Raw genomic sequence first — 21,767 nt, 5'->3', positions numbered from 1 at the left:
TTCTCCAGGCCCATGCATTACAGGCTTCATCCTCAGCGTGGTGGCGGTAACTCTGAGGGGCGGGGCCTAGTGGGAGGTCTTTGGGTCATTGGAGGTATGTCCTCAAATGAGACTATGGGACTCTTCCTCTCTCGCAGTGAGATTAACAGACCATGAACTGAACCCCCTAGAACTGTCAGACAACATAAACATTTTCTCTTTATAAATTGATTTTCTTAGGTGTTTGTTATAGTAATAGAAAGCTGACTGCCACTGATGTTTTGTTGTTACTCTGGGGAAGAGGAGGGTCTGTGGGAACTCTGCTTGTCGCTATGACCCAGAACCTGCCCACTAACCCTATGACCATTTACTGAGTTGATATTTCTGTAGGACCTGTGATGTACCCATAGCTGAAGCATTAGGGGAAAGGAGGGCAGACACTCTATAAATAGGTGGGTTCATAAGTGCTGTATGATTACATTTGGTTCTTTTTTTTCTGTGTATGTAAACAGAAAAAAATTATACATTCCTTCCTGCTTAGGTTTTTAATTACATTGCCAGTCTGGGCAAGAATCTGCTTAACCCCCAGAAAATGGCAGCCCTGGATGTCAGCTCTGATGCAAACTGCTCTCCCTGCCACAGCATCCTGCCTCAGTTTCCCTGTCATGTTCATGGTGCTTCAACCTGATAGGTCAGTGCATCATGACCTGCTGTCTTCCCCTACTCGCTGCCAACTCCCCGTGCATCTATTCTCGTGCATTGTGCACTGGCTTTGCTGTTCTGTCTCGTGGCCCTTACTCCATTTGCAGCTGTTACCACAGAACACTGTGGGTTGAGCCAGATAAAGAGATTTCTTTCCTCTTAGTTCTAGAGGCTAAGAAGTTCAGTACCAAGGCCCAGGAAACTGGTGAAGGGTCTTCTAGCTGTGTCATCAGGTGGTGGACTGTGTCACATGGTGAGTAAATACATACATGAGACGAACATAATTGGGCCAAATTCTTTCTTTTATCAGGAAGCTGCCTGGGGAACAAACCCATTCATGAGAGGCTGGAGGAGGATCAGCAGAGGGCCATGGGTAATGTCCTCAATTAATCATCTCTTAATACCATTAGAATGACAATTAATTTTCAATATGTGCTGTGGAGGGGACATCCTGAACCCTAGCAGACATCATGCAGCTTTCTTCCCTTTCTGTTCAGTCATCTTGCCACTTGTGTGCTGCTACAGTGTCTGCCCAACCCCGAACACCTTCTACTCCTCGTACAGTTACATTTGCAAACTCATTTGTGTAAGATGCAATTTGCCCTCAGCCCCAAGGAGGACAGCCACATCATAAATATAATAGGGTGTGATGGTTATTTACCATACACGGCCATGGATGTACACAGATGACTTACCAGAGGGGGAAAGTCACTTCTGCAAAGATTTGCACGTTAGAATTATAACCCTTAAAGCAAAGGCCTTTGCTTTATTACTCCTCACCTTCTTGCATACTCAGTATAATTATTATTGATGTTTTGAAGGAATGCTTTCTTTTTCATACCAAAGAGAGATCCTTGTTTATTACAGAGAGTTTGCTTCAAGAACAACGAAGGAAAGCTTTGGTGTTTCTGCTTTCTGTATCCCCAAGGATGCATGGAAGGTGGTTGGCCATCTATTCATGAGTCTCTGAGGTATGCACAGAGAGAAACAGAGGTGAGACATTTTCAAAAGCTTTCTCTTTTCGGTGGACTCCAATCTCATCAGTTCAAAGATTTTCCATCTGCCCACTCTTCAGCTCTTCCTCTTTCTCAAAAGGCCCAGGTGAGCTAGCCCTGGAAACCAGCCAAAAAGAAGTCACAATACCGAGAAGAGAGCTAATGACAGCAGCTGCCATTCTGTCTCCTAGGTGCCAGGAGCAGTACTTGTGTGTCATGTAGATCGCTTCATTTCCCTTCACAGAAGCTGACTGAGGCGGGAACTCCTTTTTACATGCATTTTACAGACAGGCAACTGAGGATCAGAGAAATGAAGTCACTATCACATAGCCAGGAAGTGGTAGAGCTGGGGTTTCAACTCTCTTTTTGGCTCTGCAGTCCTAACTTTTGGAGCTCTTCTGCCTCTACCCTGGGAGCTTTGTACCTGAGGTGGTTGCACAATGCCCAGCAGGACACACAGCATCTGTTAAGTGCCCCCTGAATATTTTAGTGAGAGTTGTTATTGCTGGGGTTTGTGATCTGCTCCTGCTCTGGCTTTTCCTGGCCATGTTCTGTGAGGATCCTGGCTGTGTCCCACCAGGGTCCTTGGCTTCTTCTTCTAGCATTTAAAGCCACTTGATGTGTGCCTTTCGGCAACCCCATGTTTGCAAGCAATGCTAAGCTGATGGCAGTGAACGTGAAGCCCCTTCAGATGGACCGGGGGGCCCTGTTTCTCTGGTTTATACACTTTGGACACTGACCCTTCTCTCTTTCTCTTGCCTCTGTCTTTCCAGCTGGGGTCAGCCTTGGTCTAACTTCACAGCCTTTCAATTTTCATAGCCACAGGCCGCTCTCTGGCCAGCCCAGAAGCAGAGGTGCAGCTTCCTGTGGACCCTGCTTTTTCTGTGGCTCATCTTTTTGGTGGGACCCAGCTCTGGCAAATCCATTCTGCCTGGGATTGTCACCTTTTGTGGGTCAACATAAGTCAGAGCTAAGGGTCCATCACACTTCTGAACACACATGGGGTCTCTAGAATTCCAAAAGAAAAGGGGATGAGTTCACTGGACAGCTGAAGGGAGAGAAGCAGGGCCTGGGGAGGAGTTGGGGAGCAGAGCACGGGGAGGCACCTTGGGCAGGTAGGAGGGTGGCAGCTTGGGGAAGGTTGGGAGTGGCCCCTCTCTGTACTTTGTGCCTGTCCTCGTGGTATCTATCCTGTTTCCAGGATAGATCTCACCTCCCTTCAGAGAGGCTCAGCAGGGCTGCTCTATGCTGGAGCCTGACTGACCCCTGCTGAGTGGTGATTTACAAGCCAGGGCCACATGCTGAGAAGGGACATTCAGTTTCCTAGGTGTTGACACAGCCTGCATAAGTGATCCTTGCTAAGAGGGAATCTCCAGGAGAGTTATTAAAGTGCAGATTCCTGGGCTGACACCCTCTGCCCCAGAATCTGATCAAAAGTAATCCGTGCATAGTGTGGGTGCTTGCTTTAGTGAGAATGACAATGAAAACTAAAGTGACTAGGAATGTCTAGGCAAAAACTTTCCCTGGAAAGTGAGAGAAGAGAAGAGAAAGCTCCAGCTGGAGTAGCAGCTGAGGAGAGCCCTGCGATGTCTTCATCAGACCAGTCCATTCATAAAAGCATGGAGATAGGTTTTCATGGAGTGCCATGGAGGACGGGGATCCAAATGGTTATTATCTCAGTTCTGGTTCTGAGGCTGTGGAGGAGACCTCATGGCTTCAGGGCTGATTCTGTTTCCATAAATGACTGTACCTGCTTGGAGCAGTTTCAGTCATCAGAGGTTCTGCTTTTGCTGGAATCCAGGCCATCACAGATTTGCACAAAGACTGGAATCTGTGAAGCATCACTTGGGGCTTCTGAAACTGGGTGATGGAAAAGCTGGCAATCAGGTGTCCCCAGAAGTCTTGAAAATGACTTGAGTTCCTCTTCTCCAGGCATCCTCTGTCTTGAAGGGGGATGAGCTAATCTAGGTAAATTTAGGGCTAATAAACTTGGTTCTGTCAACTTTTCTTATGCGATTCACACACCTGCAGCCAAGGTTTTAATGGCTACAAAATGAAAGTGTTCTACTTTTAGTGACTCATTGTAGTCGGTCCTTAAGCCCAAGGGGAAGGCTAAAGGTGATGGTAAAAACTGCTTGTAGTCCCCAAATGCCTCAGAAGAAAACACAAATCATGCTTTTGATGAGTAACAGGAGACCAGAAGTGCATCCGTCCTTTGTCCTTGCGGTGTTCTCAGACTATGTAATGTCGCTGGTACTTACTCTGCCAAGTGCTGCTTCACGCCCTTTGTGGACGTGAACTCCCAGAAACCGCATGTCCTATAAGGCAAGCGCCACTCCAGTTTTTCTCATTTCACAGATGGGGAAACAGACATAAAAGGGATGGGTAACTTGGATTGGTCACACAGCCACCAAGTCACGGAAGTAGCATTTGAACCCAGTCTGGTGGCTGCAACACCCTGTGCCAGGCCACTCTGAGAGGTGCTGTTCTGGAGAGGGAAGCTGCCCACCCTCAGGAATTCCAACCCACTGGGCCAGCTGCTGCTCACCTGTTAGCTGTGAGCATACAGGAAAGGCTGGTAAGCTATAGAATACATCCAGGCATTTCTTGGCTAGACGGCCAGCTCACTGCCTTCTGAATCACACAATATTGTCTTCTAAACCCTAGAGGAAGATTTTTAACCTGTTTAGGAATCAATGAGTCCTTTTAAAATATGGATTCTGTGCACAGAACCCTGCACGCACTTTCTATGTAGCAGCAAGAACTGCCAGAAACCCCAAGGATTCCGGGTGGAGACCCCATCCACCCACGTTACTTTTCTCTCAATCATGATTTCCCCTCGCCCTCCTCCTTGTCTCTTTTAAAATTCTCAGAAAGAAAGAAAACATACCTAGGAAATTATTTGATTGGAGCCAAGTAATTAAAGCTCAACTTTTGCTTCCTTTGGTATTGACAAACATTCATCTGAATTAATGTACTCATTATCAGACTGGAGCCTGGGGCTGCCGGGGAGATTGAGTCAGAAAACCACTCAGGCCGTGAAAGAACATCACTTGGTGAGCCAGGGCTTCTTATTACTAAGTGACTCTGCTTGGGTATCTGAAAAAAGATTCTCTCTGGCAGCAGATGTGGGATTCAGGGTTTTTGTTTTTTCTCTGAAACTAGCTTGTGCCATTAAAGTTAGGGCTACATTATTGTGTTTCTCAACAAATGTTCTTTTCCTACAATTAGACCAGTTGAGAAACATCTGTGACTGTTAGTTTTGTATGTTTACTTGACCTGGCTACAGTACCTGGTTAATTAATCCATCATCCAGGCGTAGCTGTAGAGTTTCATAGTTGCGGGGAAATCTATAGCCCTAATCCTAACCCTAACCCTAGCCCTAACCTTAACCCTTAAATGAAGGACATTGTCTTCCACAGTAGGGGAGAGGGCTCTCAAACAATCCCTTGAAAGCCTACAAGGAAAGATTTAGACTTCCGAGGGAAGATGTAATTTCATTTCAAAACTACAACACCTTCCTCTTGCCTAAGTTTCCAGCCTGTTGGAAGATTTTGAGCTTGACGGTGCCCCCAACTGCATCAGCCTACACTTTATAGCAAATCTCTTTGGGCAGGTGATAAATAGATGGATGCATAGACAGACAGATGGATGGAATACAGAATATGAGGTATCGTAAAAAAACTATGACAAATCTTTAAATTTTGAAAATGAATTAAAAGACACATTGCCATTAGTCCTCTTCAGAATATTCCCCCTGACTCAGAATGTTCCCATCTCATCATTCTCGCCACTTTCTGAAGCAGGTCTGGAGGTCCTCATTTGTGAGTCTATTTTATCGTGCTGTTGTGGCTGCTGCTATGGCCTGAATCCATTCAGAATGTTCACCGTTCATAATCTTTTTAACTTTGGAGAAGAGTCAGAGAGCAGACAGTGCCAGGTTGGCGGAATAAGTGGGTGAGGAGGCACTGAGATATTTTTATGAGCTTGCCAGTCTGCTGAATGACACTCTAGGGCAGTGTTCGGAGCATTTTTTAATGACTCCTTGTGAAAGTTCTTTGTCTTTCTCATATGCACGCACATCTTTCCCATTGGTTCTGTTGTCTTGAGAATCCTGACTAATACACACTCCAAAGAGCCCAGTTGTCTGTGTGATGACAATTTCCTTATAACGAATTAAAGCTCTGTGTGTTTTTAAATGTCACACCTGCTTTCCACACCTCATGCTGAAGACCTCCTGGCCCCTGGGGGAGCTATTGAATTGAAGGCAGAGGATCAATTGTTTTCTTAGTTTTACTGGGCACCAGTGTTGTAGGAGTGAGAGAGATGTGGGGTAAAGAGTTTGTTTACAATGCAAACTCTCAGACTTCTCTTTTCCAAAGTTCCAAATCTTTGGATCTGTGCCCTGAAGTCTGTGTTTTGACGTCTCCCAGAGACATTCTGCTACAGGGACCCTTTGAGAAATGTAGTTTACAGGGTGGCTTCTACCTCCACACCAGACCAGTCCCAAGTCATCTACCTCTGAGGATCTTTCCCTGAGGTCCTTTGAGCTCCAAAGCTGGGACGGGAGAATCCAGTCTCCACTGGCTGGGCCTGGTTAAGAAGATCGTGCCCTGTCCTGTCTGTGCCTGTTGAAGCCCCAGTGCTGAATGCCCTGGAAGGACACATCAGGCTGCTGGGCTCTCACAGTGCAGCCATTAATCTCACAAATTCGCAGGCCAGGCTGTCTAGCGTTCCAATCCCACTTGGCCTCTTATTAACCATTCCTACCATGGCACGCCGTGTGATTTCTCTTCTCCTGCGATCGCAGAACCATCCAATAGAACAGAGTGAACATGCTTAATCAGCCAACTCAATAGCTCTTTTGATTCCCCCCTCTCACTGTTCAAATCACAGTTTCAACAATAAAATATGAATTTCTTGGTTTTAATACCCTGGAGGCATCATAGTTGGATATTGATTTCAACCTCCATTCATGGTGCAAACCTCACTAAGTAGAATAGGAAGAGCTCATGACTCACACCAGGCACCAGACCTACAACAGCCACCTGCCAAGGGGCCCACCTTTGGTGTACACAGAGGAGCTTTGTCCCTCTTCCAGCGCAGAGAGTTGGTGCTCTCGCCCAACCACAGGGTGTGTGTTCCCTTTAGACCATGTGAACATTGCCTGCCTGGATTTGAGCAGGATGAATGGAGTTGACCTAACATTCAATTGGTGTTTTATTAAACTCTTTGCCAGGAAGAGAGCAATTACGATCCCATGTGTGTTCCTGGGGGCACAGGAAGGAGGGGGTGTGGGGGCGGCTGTGATCACAAAACATAAAGATAAGAAAGCACAGGCCCCTTGCTCAGTGTTTGCTTGGTTGACAAAGCTCTCCCACCCTCAATGACATTCCTGTAATGAGACCACCTTTACCCTCTGGCACCTGCTTCCTTACCTCCATTTCTAATCTCTGACCTCTCATAGATACGGACTTGGAAAACATCTGGAAAAACATCACCAGGCTGCCCTGGCCCATGACAAGAGGCCTCACAGAGCCTGTTTTGTTAGGTTCTGATTTTATCTTGTTTATAAAATCCAGATGGAATGAGAAAGAAAAGGAGAGGTCTAGGGAAACACATGGCTTCAGGCAACTGCAAGAGTAGGTTCCTATCCGGGCCTGGAGTTCTGCAGTGTTCCATCTCTCACACCACCTCCTCAGGCCAGCTGGTCTGCGTGTTTGAGAGCAATGCCCAAGTGCATTTGGTGGAAGAGAAAGTTAAAACAGCCTTGAACTTCAGTAGTTAGATTTCTGTCAGTTTCATCGTCTGGGCTCATCCTTTCCCATCAAAGGAAATCAGCGCTCTCTCACCTGAGCTAAGCCTGGGAAGACCCGCTCCAGGTCTCTGCACCTGCAGCTACTGACCTCGTAAGTTCCATCCTCTCATCTGGGCAGCAGAGGAAATGCCTCAAGGAATGCTCGTGAGGGCCAGGCACACAGTAAGGCCTCAAAAGATGCGAGGGGTTTTCCATGACGCTGATCATATGACTTAATCTTATGAGCCATGTAATTCAAACTCCACATGGATGCAAGGATCATCCTGAGCACCTTCCCAGCGTACACCATGATTTTATCTTCACCTCTCTTCCTGGAATACCTTCCTTCACCCATTTCTTCTGTTTAAAAACTCCTATTCAGTATTTAATGAAATGTCATTCTCTCCCAGAAGCCCTTGCCAGGCTCCCCAGTGGTAATGCCTCTCACTGAGTGCAGGGAGTTTTAATTATAGGTTTCTATTCTGATTTCATGGATTCAAGCCATGCCCTTCTGACGATGCTAGCCCTGTCATGTTCTCTAATAGATCCTAGCATCTATCAGAGTAATTTGCACAGATCAAGGACCCAGTGAAAAAATGGAGAGATAGATGGATGGGTAAGTGAGTGGATAAACATATAAGGGTAGGCAGATTAAGTAGATAAAGGGATGGATAGATAAAAGGTTGAATTGGTGGAAGAATTTTGTAGGCATATCTTCAGACATCAACAGTTGGCATCCCTCTCTCAGTGTCTCTAAAACCTGTGCTAAATGGTTCTATTGTTTTCAGTTGACATTTATCAAACAGCACCACAAGCCAAAGGAAACTGATCAACTTTAGGCAAAAAGATTAGTTACTTAACTCCACACCTAAATCTGGTGAGGTTCCAGCCACATTTGTGACCTGTGTGAGGTTGGATTCTTGTCTCATTTGGAAAGCACAATGTCTGTCCCTCTTTTCCATCTCCTAGGAAGAACCATGGAGAACCCAACCAAACAAGTCACAGCCTTAGTGACCAGCAAGGGTTTCTCTGCATCCTTGATGGATCTCTCAAGCTGTAGGAGACAATTACTCCCTTTTGTTAATAAAGAACATGGTATTTAACAAGAATTGCTGAGTTAGAAACCAGGACATATGCTGTTGGCCTGGTTCTGCCACTAATTTGCTCTGGGATTTGGGGTCAGCAACCTCACCTCACTAGACCTCAGCCTCTTTGTGAGGGAAATGAAAACTATACATTTCTAGGCCCAAATCAGCTCTGCAAGGCACGACTTTGCGTTCTGCTTGCTGTTATTGATGTTGATGTCGCGCATGATTTTAAACGCCCCCCTCCCCCCGACCTTTTTCAGTCCTTGGTGCTGTCTCACTGTCTCCCAGAGACAGCCCACAGGAACCTAACGGCTTTGGTGGGAGCCTTGCAGCCTGGCTCCATCCCCTGCTGGCTCTGTGGCCCTGGGTGAGTCCCTTACCTCTCAAGTGCTCACTTTCCTCCTAGGTACAATGGGTGACCAAGGGACTCTGCCGCCAGGGCAGGTAGAAAATGAAAGGGCATAGCACACAGAAAGTGTTTTACAGGCTTGATGTAGGGGGAAAAAGGAGTCATGACCATGGTGTTTCCGAATCTCTAGTGGTAAAGGCTACGCTAGCTCTGGCCTCTCTAATGAGAGCTGCTTCAACCCCAGGACTCCTCGGTCTGGAGGTCCTGGTTTTCTGTCCTAATATGCTATGCTCTTGGTCTGTGGCCAGGCAGCCTTAGTGGCTTGAAGTTAACCACTGCCTGGCTAATGTGGGGATTTGTTCTAAAAGCTGGTCACTAGGAGGTTGCAGATCAGGAGCCTGTGCAGGTTTCTGGTCTTCCCAATGTCTTTTCCTCTATTTCTCGACTTTGTCCTATGGCCCTTGATGCTTTGATCTGAGCAGGGACAGGGAAACAGCAAGGAAGCAGCCACATTCTTGCTTGGCAGGCAGTTAAACCACAACAAAAGCAGAGCCTCCCGGGGCCCAGGAGTGCTGCTTAGCAGGAGGAACCTTGGAGAAGGCGGCTGCTCCACATCTGAACATTTTGCACTGGCTTTGTCTCCAACAAGCAATCCCCTGGCTGCCGGACTCCTGTCTTCATATAAGCAACAAGGCAACAAAGTGGGCCGTCTGCCCCCAGAGGAACATAGAAGCATCTGTCCCACTGTGAGCAAAGGAGCTCTGGGCTGGCAGTTCAGTCTGGGGAGCAGCTATAGCACAGGCTTCCTGGGGAGGCTGAACAATAGAGACTTCCTTTGAGACTATAGTGTCTGCAGGGCTGGTGCTTCTGAGAGCTCTCTTGTAGCTTCTGGTGGTTGCTGGTGATCACTGATATTTCTTGGATTATAGATGCATCATCTGTCATCATCTCCTTCTGGGGTTTCTCTTGTGTGTACATCTGTGTCCAAATTTCTCCCCTTTATAAAGTCATCAGTCACGTCTGATTACAGTCCATCTAGCTCCAATATAACTCATCTTCACTACATACATCTATGATGATTCTATTTTCAAATAAAGTCTTATCCAGGGGGCAGGACTTCCATATATGGAGTTTTAGGGAGGGGCACAATTCAACCTGTGATAGTTGCTTTTTCCATATTGGAGAGGGGAGAAATTAGTTCATCTGTGTATGTACCAAAGCTACAGAGAGCATTGTTGTCTTCTGATTGTTGTGTTTTGAAATTTTGTTTTACTTTTTTTTCCTCTTTGAAATAAAATAGTTTTTAAAAAAATATTATATGATTTTTTTTTAAAAAGCAGCTCACAAGAGACAATAACTAAGTGTCGCCTGGGCCTGTGGGGAGAAAGAAGACCAAGGGGTGAATGTGATTCATCCTCTGTTGGTTGGTTGCCTGTTTGGAACTCGCACTGACTACTGTCCATCTTGAGTTTGAAAACCACTAGAAAGAGGAGACCTACCCTTCCCATTCTCCTCTGTGGGCAACTCTCTCTCAGAGCTGAAATCTCCCAGAGAATAACTCCGCCCAGTTCATTCTGGATCTATCGTTCGGGTCACAAGGAGCAAAGTGAACACCTACCGTATTAGCCAACATTTACTGAGCACCCTCAGTCACCTGATGTTTGACAAAAGGGTCAAATCCTTTTGCTGGAGGAAAGATAGCCTCTTTAATAAACGGTGCTGGGAATACAAGCTATCTACATGCCAAAGACTAAACCTAGAACCGTATCTCATACCATGCAATAAACTAAAATAAAACCGGAGGCATTTGCAGGCATTTGGATGCACTGAGAGCATAGTGGTCAGTCAGGTAAACACATGAGCTTAAATCTCTCATGGTTTTATTTATGTGAGAAACTTAATATATAAATAAAGGTGCAATACCAAAGACATACTAGGAAAAAAGAGAAAAAAAGTTATTGCAATCCAGTATATATACTGTGTCTAAAAATGTATTTTGATTTAGTATAACTGACTTATGTGTTTTATATGGTTTTTGGCCTATTAATCTGATTCTTCATTTGTATGTATGATAATTAACATTGTAAGGATTTATTAGATAAATAAATAAATTTGATGCTGGAAAGAAAAAGAAGTGGAGTGGAAGGAAAAAAAGAACTGAGAGGTACTCTGGACATGTACCAATTCACACAACAAAAATTATTATGTGCTGAAAACATGTAGTAATTTTTAAAAGAAAGGATTTTTTTGGCTCAACTTTCTTTTTCTTTCATTAATTTTTTTGGGGGGTATCCTTTTTACTCTTTCTCTTTCCTTCTTTTAATTTTTAAATTTTTTCTTTTATTTTGATTTCTGATTTTTTTCTTATTTGTTGCTTTTCCCTATTTTTAATCTAATACTATTAATTTCCTTTTACTTCTTTATAGGAAAATCCTTTATCTCACTTATCTGTCTTCCTTCTCATCTTCCGTTAATTAACTTTACAAACTGTACGTTCTTTATTCTGCAGTTCACCACCCCTTTTACCCTTACAGTCATGAAGATTTATCCATCTTTAGACAGTTAACTCTAAGCTGTTGCTGTTGAACACTGTTACGTACTGAAGTGTAGTTGTTTTATTTAGTAGGTATTTACTATATGTCAATATTTGGTTTCTCTTAGTGATCATACTATAACTATAGATCTCTTTCCCATGACCAAGGGTGGTACATTATAGTTCCTAGGCTATGTCAATATCAGAATTGTCTTTGAGTCTATTACTGTCGCAGATTTCATTGCTGTTGCCAAGCTGGCATAGCTGTTACTACTGTTTTTCTCTGCATGCCAAATTTGGATTGCTTTTGTGTATTAATGATACTACAGCCTCTTCTCAGAGAACTGGTTGCTGGACCCAAAATACTGCAGTCTCTCTTCCCAAATAAACTGAGATGATTGGGTTTTGGGAGCAAGATAAAGGCTTACAGTAAGCCAGAAAAGCAGACTTTAACTGACGAGGACTCCATACTAGTGACAGTCTGCCACTACAATCACCCTGCAAATCAAGCTACAAAAGCAATAAAAAACAATAGGAACATGAGGAGATAAGGCAACAAGATGTATAAAAATGCTCCCAGCTCCCTCAAAGCTGATCCATGGAGCACCAGCCATACACCAGAATTTTTTTTTTTTAAAGCCAGTCAAATTTAGCAGTGGGTCAGAATTGTTAAAGAGGGTAACACAGGAGATCAAAAGCAGACCAATGAGGTGCTCAATGAGCTCAGTGAAGATATAATTAGATAACTGACCTAATAGACAACATGATCAGCATGTTTACAAGACACTAATGAAAAGCTAGATGAGCTAATCAAAATGATACAAAACATGAAATACCAGTCTAGCAAAGAGTTAGATGTCATGAGAAGGTACCAAAGAGAAATTCAGATTAAAAATTTTGTTGGTTGTATGGACAGCGGAAGTGACTAATGTGGAGAAGGAAGTATCAGAACTATAGGCAACCATAGGGTTGTTATCAGAGACAGTTAATCAGTGATACCTTAAAGACAACAAAAAGTCATGATAAATGAATCCAATAACTGCCAGATGACCCAAAGAAAACTAATCTTTTTTTTTTTTTTAATCGGTACCGGGAATTGAACTCACGACCACGCACTTGCAAAGGCAGGCACTTATGCCGCTGAACTAAATTCCCAGCCCCCAAGAAGACAAATCTAAGATAACTGGAATTGGTGAAATTAGAAGACAGTACAAAAGGAGTTATTTTAAAAAAACCTGTTTTCAAAAAGAATAGGAAACTTAAAATATAGATAAATGATGCATATAGAACCTCAACTAGCCTCAATCAGAAAAAGAACTCCATGATGTATCATAGGCAGAATCCCAAAAATTCTATACGCAATAGAATCTTAAAAGCTGTTAGAGGAAAGCAACAATTCCTTTATAGAGATAAATCTATTAGAATTACAGAAGACTTCTCAACACAAACTTTAAAGGCCAAGAGAGCATAGATTGAAATGTTATAAGCCCTGAAAGAAAACAACTTTCAATCTAGACTGGTACATCCTACAAAACTGTCTTTCTTTCAAAATTAATGGAAAAATAAGATATTTTCATGACAAAGAACACCTTAAAGAATTCACCACCAAAGCAGCACCCTCCCCCGCAAATTCTCAAAGGTATTCAAGAAAAAGACAGTGAAGCTAACAAGGACAAAAGATCTAACAGAATAAATACTCCAGGCAGAATGAGCAGTTAAAATGAAAGTATAGATATGGAACCACTAACAGAAAACTCAGGCAATGATGGGAATAAGTCAATACCTATTGGTAATAACTCTCTCTGTGAATGGTCTCAGTTTTCCAATTGAAAGGCACAGATTGGCAGAATGGTCAAGAAATAAAGTATGCTCTATTCAAGAAACCCATTTAACTCCCCCAAAATCCACAGGTTAAAAATCAATGGATGAAAAGCAATATTCTATGCACTAGGAACCCAAAACCAAGCAGGAATAGTTATCCTATCTTCAGACAGAGTGGACTTTAAGCCAAAATTGATAGGAGAGAAAACAAAAATTTCTACATATTGGTTAAGGGAACAATTCGACAAGAAAAGAGAAGGTTATAAACATATATCCACACTAGCACCAACTTCACAAGACACTACTAGATATAAAAGATCAGATACACATCAACATAATTATAACAAGGGACCTTAGTAGTCTACTGTCACAAAGGGGCAGATAAACTAGACAAAAAAATTAACAAATAAGTTAATTTTTCAGGAGTTGAATCCAAACTTTGAAGAAATGGGCATAATTTATATCTATAAAGCATTCCAGCCTATAACAACAGAATATACATTCTTCTCAGTGGCACACGGAATTTTCCTCTAAAACAGACCATAGACTAGCCAATAAGCATGCTTAATAAGTGCAAAAGAATTGAAATTATTTCATGTGTATTATCAGATCATAGCACAGTGAAAATAGAAGTCAATGGCAAAAGAAACTACAAAAATTATACAAACACAGAAAATTACACAATATACTCTTGAATAATTGGTAGGTCATAGATAAAATCAATGAAAAATCAGACAATTCCAAGAAATAAACAATAATTCCAGGACAACATATCAGAATATATGAAACACAATGAAAATAGCCTTAAGAGGCACATTTATAGCTATGAATGCTCACATCAGATAAACATAGTAAGCTCAAATAAATAACCTAACGGTGTAACTTAAGGTTCTAGAAAAACAAGAACAATCCAAATCCAAAGCTATTACTAGGAAGAAAATTATAAAGGTCAGGGAAAAATTAATAAAATTTAAACTAAAGAAATAAAAGAACTAATGAATTGAAGAGTTGGTTCTTTTAAAGGATTTAAAACCATTAGCCAATCTTACTTTAAAAAAAGGAATAAAATCTTGAATCAATGCAATTAGAAAAGAAAAGGGTGAAATTATGGTAGACATTGCTGAAACCCAACTACGTCAAAAAGATTACTCCAATAAAATGCAGAATTCAAAAGAAATGGTTATATACCTAGATACAGATAAATTACCAAACTGAACCAAGAGACTTTTAAAACTCTGAATAACCCAATAAAAAGCAAGGAAATTGAAGGAGTAATTAAAAACCTACCAACTAGCAAAAAACTCAGGTCTCAATGGATTCTACAAAAACTTCAAGGAAGATCTAACACAAATACTCCTCAAACGCTGTAAGGAAACTGAAAAGAAGTAATCTCAAAGTCATTCCTGGAAGCTAGCATTACCCTGACTGCAAAACCAGATGGGAATCCAACCAAAAAGAAAGCTCATAGGCCAACCTGTTTAGTGAACACACAGACCCAAAACTCCTCAGCAAGACACTGGCAAAGAGAATGCAACAAATCACCAAAAAGATCCTACACTGCGACCAAGTAGGCTTCATACCAGGGATGCCAGTATGGTTCAACATGCACTAAGTAATAAACGTAATATATCACATAAGCAGAAGCAAGGACAAAACCCACATGATCATCTCCATAGATGCAGAAAGGCCTTTGACACAATCCAAGGCAGCGCTGCTGTGAGATGGTAGAACATTTAGGAGGTTGGTCATGAGGGAGGCTTTTGTCTTTGGGGTATGCTGCGAAGGGGATTGTGGAAGACTGACTGCTTCTTCTGCCTCTTCTTTTGCTCCCTTGCCATGAGATGAGTGGTCCGGCTTGGCCATTTGCTCCTGTCATGATTTATTGTCTCACCACAGGGTCAAAACAAGAGAGCCAATTTTCATGGCTCTCTTTTCATAGAACCTCCAAGATTGTGAGCCAAAATAAAACTTTTTTATTGGTAAGCTGATTATCTCAGGTATTTGTTATAGAAACAGAAAGCTAACAGGGATCTAGTAAATAAAACTGTGTCTGAGAGGAGAGAGCCCTAGTGGACACTCAGAGCAGGAAGGTGAGCAGAGGCAGGGCTGGGGACGGTGGAGGTGGGGACCCCACTAACCAGCTGTGCGACACAGGTAGATGGTTCCCCTGGGTGTGGGAATAACAGTACCGCCTGAGGGGCTCTTGAGGACACCACACGTGTGGAGCACGCACCGCCTGTCAGTAGACACCTTGCAGGGGTGCGCAGGAAGGGGAGCGGGCAGGCAAGGCGCACACGCTCAGATGCCCTCTCCTAACACTGGGCTTTCTACCACCTGGTCTACCACTGCGTCCTTCCAAGTCTCTTTCCTCCTCTTCCAAGTGGTTGTGCAGAGAGTTGGGTCTAATGTACGATGTGACATGGAAACTAGAAACACCTGATCGGCACTTTATGACTGCCTTCCACTGTCTTCTCAGGGATGAAGAAGTTTCCACACCCCGTTCTTGGTCTGACTGTAAAGAGTGGGCAGGAAGATGGCGCCACAGAGAGGGAAGGCCAGGGAGACAAACGGCCGGGCTCTGTCCCCACTCCAGCTTCTCTTTGCATGGACCCCTTCGCCTCAGCCCCAGCTCCTGCCTGCGCTGTTCCTCTCCGCCTCCACATCCTCCAAGCTCAGAGGCCCTCAGTAACCCCGCCCTACCTGGGCCCTTCCATCTGCTCCCCACTCCCCACTGCTGCCACCCACAAACAGACTTGTCACCCACTGGTTCACACTGGAGGTCCCTACAGCTGGGCAGAACTGAACTAAGGAACAGCAGCAGCAACAACAAGGAACAATAGGAACAACAACTAACTAGAAAAAAGGAAGATTTTCTTAGAGGAGTTGAGGGAGGTTAAGCGTGGGTACAGTGTTCGCTTTACAGCTATTGTATTAAATTAAATTCATTTCAAACTAAGAATAGTTTGCAAGGTCCCCGCAGTGACGTAGTATTTATTTTTCTATAGAAAGCAAGCAGTGTGAATGATTTTTTTTTAAAAGCCAGGATAAAAGAACAGTATAATATGTCAGAATACAAAGCTACAATTTTTTTTTCCTAGAAAAATGAAAGATACCAATGTATTCATGGATGTTTAAAAAAACAAACAAAACTTCTCAGGAACGTGAATGACGGTATGAAGTGCCAGCCTTTTGTTTGAGAGCTAGGTTGGCTCCGTGAGGCAAGACAGAGTTGTGTTTACACTTTTGGCTCTGAGACACCCAAGCTGGCTGGCATCAGAAGCCGTGCTGGCAACCCTGATATTTTCCAGATAAAGAGACGGTGGTCTAAGCAGTAACTGATGTTTACTGAGAGCCTCCTGTCTTCTGGATCTTTGACTTTTATTGACTCAATTGGTTCTGCACAGAGGTGTTCCTCTCCCTGCTTCAGAGGAGCAGAGGATGAGACGGAGAACAAGTCAGGGCCTTGGCTTGTGTTTCCCAGCAACCCATATGCCACGGCCGGAACTCCAGGTGGCTTCCCTCACCATGGGCTCCATGCTGGGGGACAACAGGCCATTGGGTTGGGCCTCCAGGAAGGAGTGGAGAGATGAGCCAGAGAAGGAAGACAGAGGGCTGTGCTAAGACTGTAGGTGCCCTGACTGCGCTTACTGTGACCACAGGCCACCAGGAAGCTTAGGGACAATGCTTGTGAGGCCTTTTGAGAGGACAGTAAAGCCCCAGAGAAGCACTGTGCTTGCTGATGCAAAGGCAGCTTGGGGGTCCTAGTCCATCTCCTGGTTTCCACCTCCCACTGCATCCTGCTCCCTCCAGGATCCCTGGGGGATGCTTGAGACCACATTGGCTGTCTATGGACTGCTTTTCCTGTCCATTCAGATCCACTGTCCTGCTTCTGCCTAACATTTTCTATATTTTATAATAAATATAATTGTAATAAAATAAAACAATTATAACTATATGCTATATGAGTCATTTAAAACTTTTATGAGTGTTGACATCTCTAGAACCTTCTATGTAATATTTTCAGAATGTAGTTGACCACAGATAAGTGAAACTTCAGAGAGTGAAATTAGAGTGGCTATCATCAAGTAGTTATATAATAGTGAAAGCTGGCAAGGCTACGGGGAAAAGGAACTCTTCTGCACTGATGATAATTATGTAAACTATCACAACCACTGTGGGAATCAGTATGAAGATGCCTCAAAACACTAAAACTGGAAATTTCCTTCAGCCCAGCTATTCCCCTTCTAAATATCTTCTCAAAAGACTGAGAGACATCACACTTCAGTAATACATGCATACCCATACTTGTAGCAGCACCGCTTACGAGGTAAAGTGTCCATTAACAGATAAATGCACAATGAAAATGTGGTCCGAACACAGTGCAGTACCACTCCACAGTAAAGAAGGATAAACCATTTGTAGGAAAATTGGTGAACTCTGAGGCCGTAATTTTAAGTGAAATAAATCAGACACACGGGCTTAAATATTCAATGAGTTCTCTTCCATAAGAAATGTAAAATATAAGTAATTTGAAGAACAAAAGGAAAGATAGATGATAGGCACTAGGGAGACAGATCTTTTGCAAATGGGGAGGGGACCAACAGATGGCGGGAGAGGGAGAGGAGGAGAGGAAGGGACGAAAGAAGCATGAGGGTGTGCCACGTGCATGTATCAGCTCCCTCCAAGGAATATTATGTAATGCAAACGCGCACGATGAAAATACTTTCTGCAGAATTGTAGGCGGGATGGCTTCTGTAAGGCAGTAAAGCAAGCGGAGCAAGGCTTCCATCGCCACAGAAGGTAACCAGAGCAAACACAGGCCACACGCTCAAGCAGCAGCTCTTACACTCAGCCTTGGGCCTCAGAGGCCCGTGGTGTGCAGAGCAGCCCCCGAAGGCTCAGTTCCTGGCCCCGTGTGAACACAGGCCTTCTCTGCGACCCTGGACAGATCAGCCGGACTCTCTGTCATCTGGCTGCCTTATCTTTGATGAGGCGTGGATACATCTTCATGGCAGCCAAGGAGACAAACAGGACAGTGAGTCACAGAATCACAGAGTCTCTAACACTGTGTAACACTAGGCATGGTCAGCGATGCTTGATTATTTGGAGATAGGATCAGGTACATTTATGGAGCTGATTGCTCTATTTTTTTTAATGACTTAATTTATACTCTGGCTTATTTTAGAAACTATTAAAACAAGGCAGCTAAAAATTTCCATCTTTTCTGCATAGAAGTAATTGAGTTGCATTTAGAAAATACAGAAAATAAGTTTAAAAACCCACCCATCATCTCTGCTCCTGCCCCCTCACAGCCAACATTACGTACCTTCTGGTATTTATTCTGGGGTTCTTTTCTCTGTATGCAACAGCAAGATTATCTATTTTAACCAGCAAACACAGGATTTTACCTGGTTATTATTTTCGAACTTCATCTTTTGCCTGATAAATTGTGACTATCTTATAAATGTCAACTATAAATTCGCATTTATAAATTTAGTGGCTCCCAAAATTCTAAAACCGTGTCATTCATTATAATAAAATCCCTGGTTCCTGCATTCATTTTTTGCATAATTTCTCATTGCTCTAGTATTCCTAGTAGGTTGGATCCCCTTCTGCAAAGTGTGAATCAAGATCTGAAGACAATAGTGAAAAGTTCACAGTATCTTGGTCACTCTGTTTCCTTGTCTAAGTCACAAGGACAAATAAAAACAATAAAAAGTATTTCCCAACATTCTGATTTATCTGAGATAAATACTCTAATTCTTAAGATCAAAAATGTAATTTTTTAAGAATACTGGTTTCCTTGCTTCGCTGATGCCTAAGCAGGTACTTAGTCCTATTCCTTTGTGATTTTTATGCCATTATTTCTTAGGATGACTCCCACAAAAAGCAATTCTTTCATCAAAGAGCATGCATCTTCGCAAGCTTTTGAAGATGGACTGCCAAACTGTCTCTCGGAAATGACACATCAGTTAATATTTCGTAGAGAAGAGCTGATTTCCCCACATCCTCTCTACCTGTGGGCTAGGCAGAAAGTGATTTATCTTTGTTTTATTGGTCATTCTACTGACTAATGAGCTTGAATAATTTTTTTTACACATCAGTTGGTTATTTGTATGTATTATAAGACTGTTTATATATTCTTTATATCCCCATTTGTTTTATGCTGGGCTATTTGTCTTTTTCTTATTATCTGTCTAATGCCTTTGTATTTTATTAAAAATCCTTCTGTTTGTAGTATATGTCACACTTATTTCTCAGGTGTCATTTACCTTTCATGTTTTTGTTTTTATTTTCCAAATTTAAGAGTAAAATCTTCTTACAATCTTTTCTCCAATATGTTACTTTATTGATTTTTCCTTTGGGATTATACTTAGCAAATTTTTCTTGCTACAAGTTTACATAAAATTTTACCTCTTCTTCCTTCCAGTACTTTTATGTTTCTTAAAAATATATAAACCATATGCAAGTGATTATCATGGATATTATGAGAGGGAATCTGGCTTGATTTTTTCCAAATGTTTAGACAGCTATTCCAAAATTTTGTATAGAGTAGTTCATTCTTCCCCATTTCACAGAAACATTGTCACTCTCATATCCTGATTACTTACATATACTTAAAGTGGTGTCTTATGGTTTTTATTATGTCTTTATCTCTGTTTCTGAGATAGTATCATTCTATTTATATTTTAGTTCCTGGTAAAATAAATGCCTTTATTCCCTCTTCTTTTTTGAAAAAATGGACTGGCTTCACACACTTTGCAAAATCAACTTTAAAATCATTGTCGAATTCCAAAAATAACTATTGGAATACAGACTTAACATGTATGGTTACTTTGATATGCCTAAACACATATATGGTATTAAACTTTCCAATTTTATTCTTTCTGTGTAACGAAGTGAGTTTTTAAATAGCCATTCAATAGTGTTATAGATTTCTGTGTTTAGATCCCATGTGTTCCTTTCTTCTTAATATTTTATATTTTTGTGACTATTGTAAGAATGGTCTCTTTTTTCTTCTTTAGGCTTTGTGAACAATCCCACAAATGTTGTTTAGCCCATCTGTATTCCTCTTCCTTTAGGTCATATGTTCTGGTCCTCTGGAACATTTAGGATCATCTTTTTCTTCATTAATTTTAAAAGTTAAGGTTTTGGTGGAAAGTCTTTCACAGACTCAAATTTTTAGAAATTTCTGGGTACTCGAACATTCTCTCATGACTTTTCGACACCTTAAATGTGATAAAGTCAGCCATCTTGGACTTCCTTGACCTGTGTGGACAAGTTGATGCTCATTGGCTCCTCCTTAAAGGAAGACACTGCACTTCCCTAGTCCACCTTAAAATGTTTAAGTTGAAAGTTCTCAGATGGTATAATTCACACTTCTGTGTACCCATCACAGCTGGTACAGTGACAGTGTGGAAGAAAGTGAAGTAACCAAGACTGGGACTTTATAAAGTGGAACTGGGAAATGGAGACCTCCATTTACAGCCTCCAAAGGGTCAACCACAGAATGTTCCAACAGATACAGATCAGCGGTTGAAGTCACTGTCCCTGACGTTCCACTTCTTTCATCTGGGGATAATCCAGTTAACCAACCAGACAGAGCAGGTTTATGATTCAGGATTTTTGCCCAGTCAACGAACTGCTTCTAGAAACAGACACCATGGAAATTATCTATTTAAATACATACATACATACATAACCAGACTTTTCTTACAGATACTGTTTAGGGCCTTTCTGATTTAGAGTACAAAAACTGTAACTCTTGGTTTCTCCAATAAATGCTGTTTTCTTGAACCTCTGTGTCAATCTGCTTTTTGTTTTTTTGTTTTAAGCAAAATAACTATTGGAAGATGGTGACAAAATTGGGGTTCATAAGATAAATAGCTGATCTGTATCATACATTAGTCAGCCTTTCACTACTGTGTAAAAATAGCCAAGCAAACTGATTTTAAAAGAAGCAATGCACCCTATGTCTACTTAGACTCCTCTGCATTGTGATAGCTTCTCAGGCTGTCTTTGTTTTTGATGACCTTGACAGTCTTGAGCTGTATGGTCAGTACTATGTAGTTATCGCTCCACTTGAGTTTGACAGGTGTTTTCCTCACAGTTAGACTGGGTTGTGGGATGTGAGGAGGAAGACCCCAGAGGCCAAGGGCCATTTTTGTGCCTCAGAGTAGACTGATTTCTCCCTCACCCTGGACCTAAGATCATTTTCAGATCAATGGCACACATTCGCATTATGACCTTCTACTGACGATGCTGACCTAGGTCACCTGCCTGAGAAACAAATACTTTATTTCGTTTACAATGTAGATGAGATTTTCTCTACTTCATACCCATTATTAGACAAGGTAGGCAAGGTTGGAAGATTGTTGTTAAATTCGAGAGAACCTCTGTCAAATTTCATTTGTGATCTAGGATTTTTCACAGGCTGGCTTCTGGTGCCACACATTGTGAATCTCATTTTCTCCCATATAATTCCAGGACCCAGCATTTAGGA

The 21,767-nt window shown here is 42.3% G+C and overlaps 1 long non-coding RNA gene across 1 annotated transcript; it reads left to right on the top strand.

Moving 5' to 3' along the window:
- Positions 1–503: 503 nt before the first annotated feature.
- On the top strand, positions 504–17,191 carry LOC111756004 (uncharacterized). The gene is made up of 4 exons (XR_002790508.2): positions 504–670; positions 992–1,054; positions 1,549–1,674; positions 15,741–17,191. It is a non-coding gene; the product is annotated as an uncharacterized LOC111756004 (long non-coding RNA).
- Positions 17,192–21,767: the final 4,576 nt, after the last annotated feature.

Source organism: Cavia porcellus, unplaced genomic scaffold (genome assembly GCF_034190915.1).
Source record: "Cavia porcellus strain 051 isolate PalLab524CR breed Dunkin Hartley unplaced genomic scaffold, mCavPor4.1 scaffold_7, whole genome shotgun sequence".
NCBI classification, from domain to species: Eukaryota; Metazoa; Chordata; class Mammalia; order Rodentia; family Caviidae; genus Cavia; species Cavia porcellus.
This window is presented reverse-complemented; position numbering and strand designations above follow the sequence as displayed.